Source organism: Acomys minous (genome assembly GCF_964271855.1).
Source record: "Acomys minous genome assembly, chromosome: 4".
Classification (NCBI taxonomy): Eukaryota; Metazoa; Chordata; class Mammalia; order Rodentia; family Muridae; genus Acomys; species Acomys minous.
In genome coordinates, this window is record NC_140486.1 from 38,464,265 (window position 1) to 38,478,959 (window position 14,695).

General features: G+C 38.4%; 1 long non-coding RNA gene across 1 annotated transcript in view; it reads right to left on the minus strand.

Annotated features, from left to right (window-relative positions):
* Positions 1 to 3,965: 3,965 nt before the first annotated feature.
* Positions 3,966 to 14,695, minus strand: part of LOC311595803 — a 56,736-nt gene continuing 46,006 nt past the window's right edge. The window contains exon 3 of the long non-coding RNA XR_014778574.1: positions 3,966 to 4,043. This is a non-coding gene — a long non-coding RNA (uncharacterized lncRNA). The remainder of the gene's footprint in view (positions 4,044 to 14,695) is intronic.

Genomic DNA, 14,695 nt, shown 5'->3' on the forward strand with positions numbered 1-14,695 from the left:
GCGTATGTATACAAGTACAAGCTTTCAAATGTGAACTACTCAATTCAGAGATCCTACAGATAAGAGGAACACTTTCATTTAATATCACTTTTAAACAGTGTACAAATGAATGGTATGATTCCAACTGGCCATTTATTATTTTAATATTTATGTACTTGGAGCTTTAAATATTTTTTAATCACTATGAAAAGTCAAAAGACGGACTACAGGAGAGGAGTATAATGATTTATATTTATCAACATATTTCCCCCTGCCCTTTCAACAAAGGTCACTACATTTTCAATTTCAAACAGTCTTCATAAATTATGTAGCTGGTCATGCTTGATGAATTACACCCCCTATAGTTGAAGATCTGGAGAATGCATTGTCATAGCTAGCACATTGGCTTTAATGTAAGAAAAGCCCAAGATTCAGACTTAGAATACCTAAGCATTGATTATTCATCTTAGAAACCTGCATAGCATTTCATTAGCTAGACACCCAGGGACCTGCTCAACGTGCTCTACACTGAAACCAGTGCAGCAGACAGATGGTGATGATTATATGTGTCACTCTGCTTAGAAAGGTAGGCCTCCACCACTGTTCCAAATCCGTTTGATGTGCTCTTTGAGAATGTATTGAATTTCTTTACATTAGACATTATGACTTTGGGCTCAGACTATATGGGTTCTGCATTAATACCACAGTGTTATGTGCTACATTGCTGAAGCTCTGAAGATCACTGTCTTCCCCTCCAAAAAAAAAAAAAAGGATAAAATAAAGCCACTTGATGAATGGGAGAAAGAAAGAATTTAACAAAGTGACATTTGTATATTGTTGGCCACTGTTACACTATGTGTCTTAGCTACTTTTTAATTGTTGTGATATGATACTTTGACCAAGGCAATTTATAAAAAAGAGTTTATTGATGGCTTATAGTTTAATAGGATGAGTCCAAAGGAACTCCTACAGCTGATAAATACCTTCAGCAAAGTGGCTGGATACAAAATCAACTCAAAAAATCATTGGCCCTCCTATATACAAGTGACAAAGAGGCTGAGAAAGAAGTTAGGGAAACAACACCCTTCACAATAGCCACAAATAATATAAAGTATCTTGGTGTAACTCTAACGAAGAAAGTGAAAGGTTTATATGAAAAAAACTTCAAACCTCTGAAGAAAGAATTTGAAGAAGATTTTAGAAGATGGAAAGATCTCCCATGCTCATGTATTGGGAGAATCAACATAGTAAAAATGACCATCTTACAAAATACAATATACATATTCAATGCAATTCCCATCAAAATAACCATACAATTCTTTACTGAACTTGAAAGATCAATTCTCAACTTTATATGGAAAAACAGAAAACCCAGAATAGCTAAAATGAGCCTGTACAATAAAAGATCTTCTGGAGGAATCTCCATCTCTGATATCAAGCTATACTATAGAGGGACAGTACTAAAAAACAGCATGGTACTGGCATAGATATAGGCTGGTTGATCAATGGAATTGAACCAAAGACCCAGAAATAAACCCACATACATATGGACACTTGGTTTTTGACAAAGACCAAATCCATACAGTGGAAAAATGATAGCATCTTCAACAAATGGTGCTGGTCTAGCTGGATGGCTACATGTAGAAAAATGAAAATAGATTTATATCTATCACCCTGCACAGAACTGAAGTTCAAATGGATTAAAGACCTCAACATAAAATCAGACACACTAAATCTGTTAGAAGAAAAAGTGGGGAAGAGCCTTGAGCTCATCAGCATAGGAGACAACTTCCTGAGCAGAACACCAACAGCTCAGGCCCTGAGATCAACCATCAATAAATGGGATGTAATGAAACTGAAAAGCTTCTATAAGGTGATGAATGCTGTCAACAGAACAAAACGACAGCCTACAGACTGGAAAAAGATCTTCACCAACCTGACATTGGGCAAAGGGCTAATATCCAAAATATATAAAGAACAGAAGAAATTAAACACCACCAAACCAAATAATCCAATCAAAAAATGGGGTACAGAACTAAACAGAGAATTCTCTATAGAGGAATATATAATGACTGAGAAACACTTAAAGCACAACATCCCTAGTCATCAGGGAAATGCAACTCAAAACAACTCTGAGATTCTATCTTACACCTATCTGAATGAAAAACTCAGGTGACAGCACATGCTGGCAAGGATGTGGAGAAAGGGGAACACTCCTCCATTGCTGGTGGGAGTGCAAACTTGTACAACCACTTTGGAAATCAATCTGGTCATTTCTCAGGAAACTGGGAATAACTCTACCTCAGGACTCAGCCATAGCATTCTTGGGAATAAACCCAAACAGTGCTCCACCATACAATAAGGACATTTGCTCAACAATGTTCATAGCAGCTTTATTTTTAATAGCCAGAATCTGGAAACAACCTAGATGTCCCTCAACCAAAGACTGGATAAAGATACTGTGGTACATCTACACAATGGAATATTATTCAGCCATTAAAAACAAGGAAATCTTGAAATTTGCAGGCGAATGGAGGGAACTGGAAAACATCATCCTGAGTGAGGTAACCCAGACCCAGAAAGACACACATGGTATATACTCATAATAAGACATTAACCACATAATACAGGATAACCACACTACAAAACAGAGTCAGAAGCATCAGCCAAGGACCATGTATGATGTGGACCTAGACCCACTGATTGGATGTAGTAGCACAGTCTCCTTGTGGATCTCACATCTGCAGAGTAGGGACTTCTACAGGCATGCACTCTGGCCACTGAACTTGGATCACTTCCCCGTGGCAAGATGGCCATGCCAGGTTACAGAGGTAGAGGTTACAGCTAATACAGATGAGACTTGATAGGCTGAGGTCAGATAGTAGGGGAAGAGGGCTCCCCTGTCTGAGTACTAAGGGAGGGAGGGAGAGGGGATGAGGGGGGGAGGAGGATCAGGAGGGAATGAGGGAGGGGGCTACAATCAGGATGTGAAGAATTTAAACTGGAGAACAAGTAGGTAACTTATATTGCTAATCCTACCATATGGAACTAGCTCTGAGACTGGCTGAGACATGAATGTCTAGGCATAGACAATGATTCTTGTTGACTACAGAACCCCTATGAATTACTATTAGATGGCATTCATACGGCATGAATGAAGACTCACAGATGTCTTCTTTTCCTGCTCATACAAAGAGCAGAAATCCAACCATAATTGCTCTATGCATCACATATACCTTTTATACACTTATAATTTTAGGACTGTATAACGCTTGTAAGAAATTATATGCTTTCAGAATGAAAGAACCTGACACTGACATTGGATCAGACCTGACAGGATGCATTCTTTGCAGCATACCAGACATTGACATCCTGGAGTAAGTGATTGAAAAGAAAGAAAGGGGAATATAGAAATGTACAGGGAAGATAGAACAAAAAGTAGATTAGTGAATCTACTCCTCAACTTAATGCCTTAATTGTCACTCATAGGATATTTTTAATTTACTGACATAGAATTTTGTATATAGATTCAAATTACGTTCTAGATAGAGTGGTATAGAATTCAAATGTAATATTATTCTTCACACACATTATATATACATATATACATACATATGTATATATATATACTCTAATATGACTTATTATATACATATAACTAAATGATAATACAAGGTTTACTTCCAAAGCTTTGAAAGTGCTTTCAAGCTGCTTAGGAGAAATAAGTTATACAAATTAAATGTTAGTAGATTAAATTATGGTCATGTCAATTGCTTGTCTACTTTTATCACAAGAATATACATTTATGAACAGCAGATAGAAATGACACTATAGAAATACAAAGTCTTCAGAAAGCCCAGAGACATGCAAAATATGGCATTTAAAAATGTTTTTTATTACTTTAAAGACTCATTGACAATGAGAAAGATTAACTCCTAGCAACACCCAGCTTACCTCAAAGAAGATGATGCACGTCAAAGAACCTTCTTATGGAGATGGCTTCAAATGTGGCAAACAAGCCACTGGGCAAAAGGTCCTCATTTCTACCACAGACAGAATTTTGCCTAAAAAAAAAATGGGTAAGCTTGCATGCAGGCAGAGTTGATAGCCACTCTGCCAAGACAGGGTAAGCAAGTCCTCAATAGTTCCTGCCTCACAAATATGTGTGTCAGATATATTGGGCCAGAAGGCTTAAGAAGATGCTCCAACATTATAGAGTTTTGGGTGATTATTCAGGTAGAAAACAGTCTCTGTCATTTTTTCATTTGGAAAGCTACTCACCTGCACTCTCAGCATACTCAGATAATCAAGTTTACTCCTTCTCAAGTCTCTCAGGTAGTTGAAGACTAGGTAGCTTAGTTTTACAATGATCCTGAATTACTTAGAGGTTAAGATGTTTTTATGTTTAGATGGGTGTTCTAAGTGGATAATGATAATATGTGATAGAGATTGATTTGCGTTTAGAAATTTAGATGCACCAAGATAGGAAAGATGTCTTCTTCAAGACTGTCAAATACAAATAGCCAAAAAACTAAGAAAATAACATCTATATAATTCCTGATTGTGTCATGGTTCTTCTTGCCATATATAATCTATTGTATATATGTATAATAATATAAAAGTATATGTACAAAAATAAAATAATCAAAACAATTTTTTAAAAAAGAGGATGAGTCCATAGCCACCATGACAGAGAGTGTGGGAGCAAACAGGCAGGCATGGCACCAAAGCAATAGCTGAGAACTCACATCTTGAGTCAACAACCATGAGGATAAGAGAGAGCTAACTGTAATAGTATCAGTGTTTGAAACCTCAAATTCCATCTCAGCAACATACCTTCTCCTAATCCTTCCCAGACAGTTCCACCAGCAAGGAACCTAGCATTCAAATATAGGAGCCCATGAGGGGCATTCACACTCAAACCACCACAATATTATAATTCCAATTAAGGCTGTTGGTAGATCAAATTCTCCAAAAATCTTGATCTGCTATCCTAGATTTAAATATGCGAAAATACACCCCTTCATTGGAAGATATCTCTACTGGACAATTAATTCAGTAATTATGAAAGTTGTCAGATCATTGCCTGCTCAACTCAGCCTTTGCTCAACATATCTCTCTAAAACTAGTTTATTACACTGACTAAATTAAAAGGAATATTTTACCATGTATTATAATCATATCCATAAATCATTTATGTTCTTGAATTATCAGAAAAACTGTCCAGGTTTGGAAATTTAATAAATTATTCTATATGCAGTATTTTTTTATCAAGGAAAGAAAATAATATTGCTTAAGGGCTATTTTTAAACTATTAAGTTTATTTTGCTTTGTTATTAAACAAAATATGTATCTCTGTCTCTACACACACACATACACACACACGCACACACACACACACGCACATACGCACGCACACACGCACACGCACACACACGCACACACACACACACACACGCGCGCGCACAAACACACACACGCGCGCACAAACACACACACTCGCACGCACGCACACACGCACACATACACACATGCGCACACACACACGCACGCACACACACATGTATATGCATACATATTACTTTGTTTCATCATGTGACAGAATTCAATGTGACAACAGATCTTCTTTTAGTACAAAATGCCAATAGGCTAAATTAATTAGTGGGAAAAACTATTCCTGTTAACTAGTGGAATTAAAGACTTTAAAACGACAAGCTATCACAGTGCATTTTCCCTTTCTTATTTCCTCAAGTGTACAGTGCAGTAAGATGCTGGCCAGTCTCTCAGATGTGACACAAAATGGAACCAAACAAAACTCAGATCAATTTGACTTATTCTCCTGGAGTTAGGTCATAATAGATGACGATATGCTGTCACATGGTCCTTGGGAATGACACTGTGTAATTTCACTGACTCCTTTTGACAGGCCCATGATACTATAAGAGCTTCTTTGAGTTTCTCAACTATTTATTGGCTATAACCCACAGTGGTTCTTCCTCATCTCAGCGTTGTTCCCTTCTAAACTTGAGCCTAGCGGAAGAAGTCCCATCACAGTGGTTTGCAACCAGTGGTTCAGGACCGCTTGGGGGTAGGAATGGGGCCAAATGACCTTTCCACAGGACTCACCTAAGACCATAGGAAAACACAAATATTTACATCATGATTTATAACAGTTGAAAAATTACAGTTATGAAGTAGCGATGAAATAATTTTATGGCTGGAGGTTACCACAACGTGAGGAACTGAATTAAAGGGTTCTAACATTAGGAAGTTTGAGAACCACGCTCCTGTCGGGAAATTTCGACAAAGAAAACAAACAAACAGACGTGATTTGGGGTCATCTTACTCAAGGCCATTGCTGAGGGTTCTATAACTTACTCAGATCTGAGAGGCTTGTGATTCGGTAATTTACAAGCACAGGAACTCTCTAGTACTCTAAATTTCCTCTGAGAGCTTCAGGTCAGTTTCGGGAAATAGTCTTACTTGTTGTCTAGGAATTATTAGATTTTGAGGAAATGGGAAATCTATAACCTTCTGTCTGAGACTTAATTTCTTCTATAAAGCCTAACTGTAAAATTCTGCTGTTGAGATGCCAGGCCTGTTGATCCCAGCCTTGTCCTATGAAACAGAAAGCTGCTCCTTCCTAAGCCTTTGTTAGGGCTCTGCCTTGGTGTGTATTGAAATGGAAAAGGAAAGAAAATCTAGAAAATCTCCTTGTTTGACTACCTTCTCGATTTTGAACACAAAAACCCAACAAAGCGCCACCTGCTGGGCAAAACAGTATGCCCCAGATATTTCATTATTGTTCAAGACCTTTAAATATTCTTTTGCTCCGGGATGTTCATGTGGCGTCTCTACTCCAGGCCCGTTCCAGCTTCCGAAGGCTGCCTCCACCTGTGCTGATATTTGTACTTCATTTTCCTGCCTGTGGTGTTTCTAGTCGGCTTAGAACAATTGTTCTGGCGTTTTCGACTGCTTTTCACTTCAAATAATTTCTCATTCCAGCAACCATGTTTCACTCCTGCTAATGCTAGATTACTCAAATCTACACAGAAAGCAAGAAATAGTATATTAGTGCTTTCCTCGTTGGTGTATCAAACCTTGGCCCAAGGAAGTGTAGTGAATGAAAGATTTATTTCAGCTCACAGTTTGAAGGAACAGGCCACCATGTCGGGGAAGGCTGTGATGTCACAAGAATGAGGTGACCGGTCACATGGCTTGCACGGTAAAGAAGCAGAGAAGAGATGAACATTGGTGCTAAAGTCGCTGCCTTTCTCTGCTTTTTCATTTTTATTCAGCCCAGAAACTTTGTTTGCATTTAGGGTGCAATTAAAAGGTTCTGGAAAAGCCTGGGGAGACTCACTCCAGGGTGCCTGCACTAATGCCCAGACATTGATTAAACCCAATCATTCCAGACCCTATTGCTCATCACTGGACTCCTCAAGATTCTACTTCTGTGATGTGCTTTGCAGTCGTGGTATGCAGTGTCGCTTTTATTTCCACACACTTGTTCCTCTGCCCAGAATGTCCTGATGATATTTTATATGACTGATTCACAATACAGCTCAAAGGTCTTACAGCTTGAGGGGTATTTCTGGCTAACTTTTCTAAAGACATATTATACAAATAATCTACAGATCATCTGTTTATTACTGACAGAACACTTCTACTCTGTAATGACCTTTAGAATGCATAGATAACATTTAACATCTGTGTCCTTCACTAAAGTGCAAGCTTCATGAAAGAATGCTTACATCATTTATCATTATGTATCAGCACCTAGCTTGCTATGTAATAAACAAAATGTAAATAGATATTATGAATATGTTTTCGAATCAAAAGGAAATATGTTAATTAACAGTTTTTGAGAAATGAAGATAGAAACTAATATTTCAAACACATCAACAAGTATCTGATTTAATTTCTTTCATCTTACCTTTCCCATGTCTTATCCCTAATTAAAAGCATAAAGAAGACCATGACCATAGAAATTGTATCACTTGAGTTGCATCATTCTTTCTGTACTGTGCAATAACGCACACAAGCAATGAGGGACAGTATTAGCTGAATTAGTTGTACTAATCAGGTTAATGTATGACATCGAATTACAGTTCAGCAGGAAAATAAGGAAAAGGTGTTAGAAATTATTGAGGACTTTAGAGAGAAAATCACCAGGGTTTTCTATCGTAACCACTCCCTAAAGCTAACCAATTTTACCATAGGGAGTTCAATGGAAGACTATGTTCATATACACACAAGAGGAGGTATATGTAATGCCCTGAGTCTGTTCAGACAACAGTAACAGATACCACAGACTCAACTGGATTATAAATAACAGAATTTTATTTCTTATGAATGGATGGCTGTGAAGCCTAGGAGGATCAAAGCAGCCTCGGGGGCCGGGTAGAGCCTTTCTTTTGGTTTACAGATAGTATATTCTTTTGCTGTATCCTCCACATGGTTAGAGAGACAAGGGTTGGGGGGTTTACTTTCTTATAAAGATACTAATTTCCTTCCCCTTGTAAATGAACCCCAATGACCCAACCAACTCCCAAAGACCCCTATCCAAAAGCCATTACCGTATCCCCTATGATCTGAACCTGCTGCGACACTGACATGTAGAACATGACAATGACTTTATGTGGAAACCATTGCAAGGTGGGGACGCCTGGAAGAGCCCACTGTGCTACTGATTTCCTTGCAATGTCAGTGGGCCAGGCCAATTGACTATAAAGAGGGACGGACAAGAAATGTAGAGCTAATAATGATATTGATTTACTTATTCATTTATTTACAGTGAGACAGGAAGTGTCTGTGAAACCCAGGCTGGCCTCACATTCATGATCCTTTTGTTTCTGTTCTGGTGTGTGAGGCTACAGGAATACGCTACCACACTGACTTCATCAAAATTGTTTTTTTTTAAACAGATATAATGCTTAAAATCATACTTTAAACATAGGAACTGTTTTGTATTGACTCCTCCAAAGATCAATCAATAAATCTACAATATCCCAAAATTCCCAGTGACCATATTATTTACATAATGGAATTTATTATTTAAAAATGTACATAGGGAAGATTGTGTGGATTTTGTCTTTTGTGTGTGTGTGTGCTTCAAAACATTTATTAGATTTTATTTTTAAAAAATTCATACAATACATCTTGATTATATACCCCTCCCCAACTTCTTTTAGATCCTCTCCACCTCTCTACCTACCAAACTTTTTGTTATCTCTCTGTGATGACTACGTTTGGTTGTCAACTTGACTATAGTCAGAGCTAAAACCCAAATTGGGGGGGGGGGCAAGCCTTTGGAGGGATGTTTTTCTTAATTATATGATTTGAAGTAGGCAGAGTCATTTTTTAATCCAGATCTTCTGACGTCAGAAAACAGAATTTTAATCTGGGCCACATCTGCTGATAGGTTATAAAAAGGACGTAAAAGAAGGGAACTTTCTCTGTTTGACAGCTTTCACTCTCAGTGGCAAGTCCATTCCTTCCCTGGCATTAGAGCTTACTGCGTTAGGATACTGGCATATAGTGAAGAACATCCAATCTCCCAGACTGAGCAAATACTGAACTCTTCGACTTCCCATTTGTAGACATATCGTTGGACCAGATAGACCACAGCCTCTAAGCCACTGTAATAAATTCCAACCTCTGAACTGTGTGTGTGTGTGTGTGTGTGTGTGTGTGTGTGTGTGTGTGTGTGTGAGAGAGAGAGAGAGAGAGAGAGAGAGAGAGAGAGAGAGAGAGAGAGATTAATTCTAACTATTCCATTCCTGTAAATGTTTTTATATCCTCAGATAGTGCAATGAGATGAAAGCCATACCCAAGCTTATGAATATATGGCTCAGGCTGAGCCCAGAGTGTTTCTATCTAACTATCCCTAGGCCTGGGCCTGGAAGCTTCCAGCCTCCATACAATCTAATCTTTGGCAAGCCTGGACCTTGAAGGCTTCAGTTTCCAGCCTCTGTCTGCTAACCTAGACCTAGAATGTTTTCAGCCTCAGAGATTTCACTGCTGAATAAACTCGGCTTTTCTATTTCTTTCTGTGCTCTAAGCTGACTGACTCAAAGTGGTCTCTCTTTGCTTCTCACTGAATTGCTTTGCTTTTAAACAACTGCCTCTGAACTCCACAAACTGAATTGCATGAACTCAGCAGCACTCCATTGAACTGTACAGAATTATACTGTAATCTACTGTACTGTTTCCACCAACTCTCTCTTTCATTCTCTCTCTCTCTCTCTCTCTCTCTCTCTCTCTCTCTCTCTCTCTCTCTCTCTCTCCCTCATTCCCTCCCTCTCTCTCCCTCTCTCTTTCTCTCTCTCAGCTGCTCTTAAGTAGATTCTCTTTCCTGCTTTCATTAGAATTAGGCATATGCTATCTCTGACTCATTCTGTCATATCTGTGTCAGATTTATCACTTTGTTTGCCCTCAATTAGATTTCTTTGTTTGGGATTTAAAGTGTGTGCTAAGGGAATGTCTGTAAAGAAAAGCACAGAGTGCCAGATGTGGGTGGTACACATCTTTCATCCCAGAACTTCAGAGGCAGAGGTAGGTCGATCTCTAAATTTGAGGCTATCGTGGTTTACAGATCAAGTTTCAATACATCCAAGCTTAGACTGTGAAGGAAATCAGTGAAACAGAAAGTTGGTGAAGATATATTTGAAAGAAGGGACTATATTCCAGCTCCATCAAGCAGAACTTTGCCTGTGTGGTTCTGGCTTTATAGTCAAGGATAGATGAAGATGGTTATGCAATCTTCTTCTTCAATTAAGGAAAGAAAGCTACTGAGGCCAGCATGTATCGGGGGTGTCCCTGAATGGAGGCCTTAAGAGGCCATTGTGTGAAAACTGTGAAGGTGAAGCATGGGTTGTTTTGGAGACCACAAGCTATTAGAAATGCCAGATCAGTGGGATACCTGCTGAGAAGAACTGCCAACAGGGAGTGGATACATCCCAAGAGAAAGAAATGTGTTACAGTCAACAAAGATGAAAGGAGTGAAGATCTGAAGAGTGCTTTGACATCAAACATAGAGATGAAGTTTGGAGTTTTCCCAGATGCTTTTCAGTATTGCTTTGGTCTAGTATTTTCTCATTATGCACACTTTCCTCTATCTTGGTAGAGTAATGTATACCCTGTTCCATTATACATTGGAAGTATGCAATCTGCTTTTTTACTTTGACTTTACAGAAGAGATTTTGATCTTTGAACTTTGACAAGTTTGATACTGCTATAGACTATGGGTGTTTTTGAAGTTGAACTAAATGCATTTTACATTATGTTATGGCTATAAGCCTTTGGGGCCAAGGAGTGGAATGTGATAGTTTTAATAGAAATGGTCCCTATAGACTCATATAATTGAAAGCTAGGCTATAGGGAGTAGCATTATGAGGAGCTTCAGCCTTGTTGGAGTGGATTTGACCTTACTAGAGGAAGTGTGTCACTGTAGAGGTAGGCTTTGTGGTCTCATGTTGAATGATTATTATTTATTTATTAATAAATCAGCAGTAACTCCTTAACCAGCTGTATACCCAAATATCCACATAGGGAGACTAGGATATGTTTAATTAGTCTAGATCATAATACTGAGCAATAATTACTCCATTCTAAAACTCTAAGCTAGTATAGCTTCAATCCATTCCGATTTCCCACATTATACTTGCTTTTTACTCATCTCCTCCTAGGTCTGGTTAATTTCTTTTCATGTTTCCTAGTCCTCTCTATGTGGATCCCTCCTGTCCTTTCTGCTCTTTCTCCTCCTCTCACAAGACTTGGAGTCCTACCTTATTCTCAGTATTGCTCAGCATCGGGTAGTTGACTTTCATTGGCAATACACAGAACAAATAGTGTCATGCTTATACAAACTTGTGACAGAAGATACTTAGAACAAACATCACAATGCAATGTCTGGACTGAATCCAGATGGTGGGGTAGAGAAATCAAGCATTTGGCCGAACAAAGGTAAACTGTCCACAGTCCAAAAGAACATTATGTCAACAGTCTCATCCAGTTCTCTTTCTGCTGCCTGTGGATCAAGATGTAGAACTCTCAACTCCTTCTCCAGTACCATGTCTGCCTACATCATGCTGCCATGTTTCACGCCATGATGATAATGGACTAAATCTCTGAAACTTTAAATAAATCTTTTCTCTTATAAGAGTGGTTTTGGTCATGATATCTTTTCACAGCAATATGAACCCTTACTAAGACAGAAGTGTCTGCTTCTATGTAGATGGTAGATGATAACCTACAATCTGCAGATTCAGAGAGGTTGGGCTATAGAAGAAGAGACTCGGGAATGCACAAGGATCTGCCTAAAAGGGAGAAATAGAAAAGACTTTATGGGTAGACTGGGGGTGAGGGGGGGAGAGAGAAACAAGGGGACCAAGGGAGATAGGATTGAGGGAGGGGGCGCAAGATGAGTCATCTGGAATTGGGGGCCATTTAAGGGATGGTACGAAATCCTAATGCAGTAGAAATTTCCTAAAATATATAGAGGCCATCCTAATGTGGCCTCCTAACAATGGGAGGAGACAGAATGCCAACTGGTCGTCTCTTGCCACCAAATGAGTCTTCAAACACCAGGACTGATTTTATTCTATTGAATTGTTGGCAAATGGGGTACCGTGGAAATCTCTAAACAACCCAGCCTATTACAAAAACAGTGGGTTTTTCTCCTCAAACTGACAGTGGGGCTCCATCACTGAGAACAACACCCACACAACTCATTGAACATGGAGAGTAAAACTGGTGCCTTACATGAAACCTTTCTCCAAACGTTCTAGTGTCTTTGGCACAGCAAGTTACTCTATAGGCTATGAAATAGAAATGTACACACCAGCTCAGCCACAAAACCTTTGACCAATTATCTGTACTGCCTGCAAGATATGCTAGGGCAATGCTGGTACAGAAGTGGAGTAAATAGCCAGCCAATGTCTGATTTGGCTTAAGGCCCACTCCACACCTGACACTACGTTGGTTAATAAGAACCAGAGTCTAAATAGCCCAGAGACCTAGAGTATAACCAAACACTGCTGTTATTTTTTAAAAATCAATAAAATGACTCCTAATAATAGTCTGCTATACTCTAAGATCAGTGCCTTATTCAATCATTATTAGAGAAGCTTTCTCCTGTAGTGAATGGAAACAAATATAAAGGCCCACATCCAGACATGAGAGAGAGAAAGAGAGAAAGAGGGAGAAAGAGAGAGAGAGACCATGGAACACACAGCACTAAGTGGGATGTCTCTATCAAATTCCTCCCCTCAGTGTTCACAGAGCACTTCTAAGAGTATAAGGGCCAAAGGGGATAGAGAAACCCAGAACAAGGAAGGCCCTCTAAATCAGTTGAGCCAAGTTCATATGAACTCAGAGACTGAATACTTCGAAGCCTCTCACTCTCTGCACATTGTCCAGCTGTGGGTCCCTAGCTAATTTCCATGTGTTTCAGGAAGAAGCTTCTCTGATAGCCCTCTGTGGGGTGGATACAGTGTAAGATGAATAGGTCATTGATTACATAACTTTCCTTAGTATTTAGAAAATGTATTATGTTACTTGAAACATCTTTATTGGCTTTTCATCTTTTTAATTTTGATGAATGGGCCACGGGTAATTATTTCTGCAAATGACTTCATATTTTAAAATTTGGAAATTTAAAAATCAGTGCCTCTTGAAACAAAACTAAAATACACATAAGAGAGAAAATTATGTATATATACATATATATGTATATATACATACATATATGTTGTCTGAATTACAACAATTCCAATTCCTCGGATTTTTACATAAATCATGCAGACAGCTGCATTTCTGACAAGACATGTAAAGAAAGAAAGAAAATGAAAGCTGAGGCTAGAACCCTAATAATTACCTAAAATACTAACTTTACTGTGAGCACCTCCATTTCAAGAAAATCACCATAATTTTTCATTTATCTTTTATTAAATAAACCTGAAGCAACCATATGAATAAATTGATTCAGCACAAACAGAACAAACATGCTTCATTGTTCATTATATAAACTCACATATTGGAATAGTTTCCCCCAGTTGGTCGTCACATAAGTTATATATTTTCTCTACTCTAAAGTCTTCTGATATGATATGCAGAGTTAAAAGTTCTCTTTGAAACTTCCGAGCCCTGATTTGGCACAGATGGTCAGCAAAAGTGAAAGGACGTGTGCATGTGGACATTTTATTTTCTGCTCTCGAGATTTGAATATTGAATGGAATGGTCTGAAGAACAAAGCTATGCTTTTTTTTAAAAAAGTTTTCTTCGTTTGTTTATAATAAATGGATAAAATATAGCTTTTGCTCTCTCCATGAATCATGAGAACTATGTGTGATTATTTCAAATATATCTCCATACTCCTCTTGTATTCTCTCTTAAAATACACTTTTTGACCTGGCCTTTAAAATTTCATAATAGGGCTGGCTGTATTTGCAGATAGTTTTAGAAAGAGCCTGACTTAAAAGGAAGCCACATAACTGTACTCTAATCCGATACGGCTGACGTTTGTACAAGGAGAGGAAAGAAGGAAACACACATAGACTTAAGACAATGTGAGGCTTATGGGAAGTGATGAGGGCAATCTGATGTTCAGGAGAGACAACTAAGAAGAAATTGATCCCCATTTTAGACTAGCATTGAATGGGGTCCTCCCAGTCTCTGCTACTGTGTATTTGTTTTTATGGCTGCTTTATCTAAC